A 534-nucleotide genomic window follows, 5' to 3' on the forward strand; every position below is an offset into this window, starting at 1 on the left:
ACAACAACAACAGTCAAAACAGCCTGGTATTGGTACAATGACAGACACATAGACCGGTGGAACAGAATTGAGAACCCAGAAACAGATCCATCAACCCATGGTCAGCTGATTTTTGACAAAGGCCTGAAATCCATTAAATGGGGAAGAAAAAAACAAAAAACCAAATTCACTGCCCTCTAGTCAGTTCTGACTTAGACTGACCCCTCCTTGGGTTTCTGAGGCAGTATGACTACAGAAGTAGATTGCCCAACCTTCCTTCCAAGGAGTGGCTGGTGGGTTTGAACTACCAGCCTTCTGGTTAGCAGTCAAATGCTTTAGGGACTACGCCACCAGAGCCCCTTGTCAGTGGGTTTGAATTTAGTTTAGGGAAGAAATGGTCTCTTTAACAAACGGTAATGGCAAAACTGAATATCCATTTGCAGAAAAATGAAACAAGATTCATACCTCATACCATACACTAAAGCTAACTGCAGATGGATCAAAGACTGAAATGTGAAACCTAAAACTATAAAGTTCCTCAAGAAAAATATAGGG

The sequence above is a fragment of the Orycteropus afer genome, unplaced genomic scaffold, assembly GCF_000298275.1.
Source record: "Orycteropus afer afer isolate SDZICR_OR568_19922 unplaced genomic scaffold, OryAfe1.0 scaffold00088, whole genome shotgun sequence".
NCBI lineage: Eukaryota > Metazoa > Chordata > Mammalia > Tubulidentata > Orycteropodidae > Orycteropus > Orycteropus afer.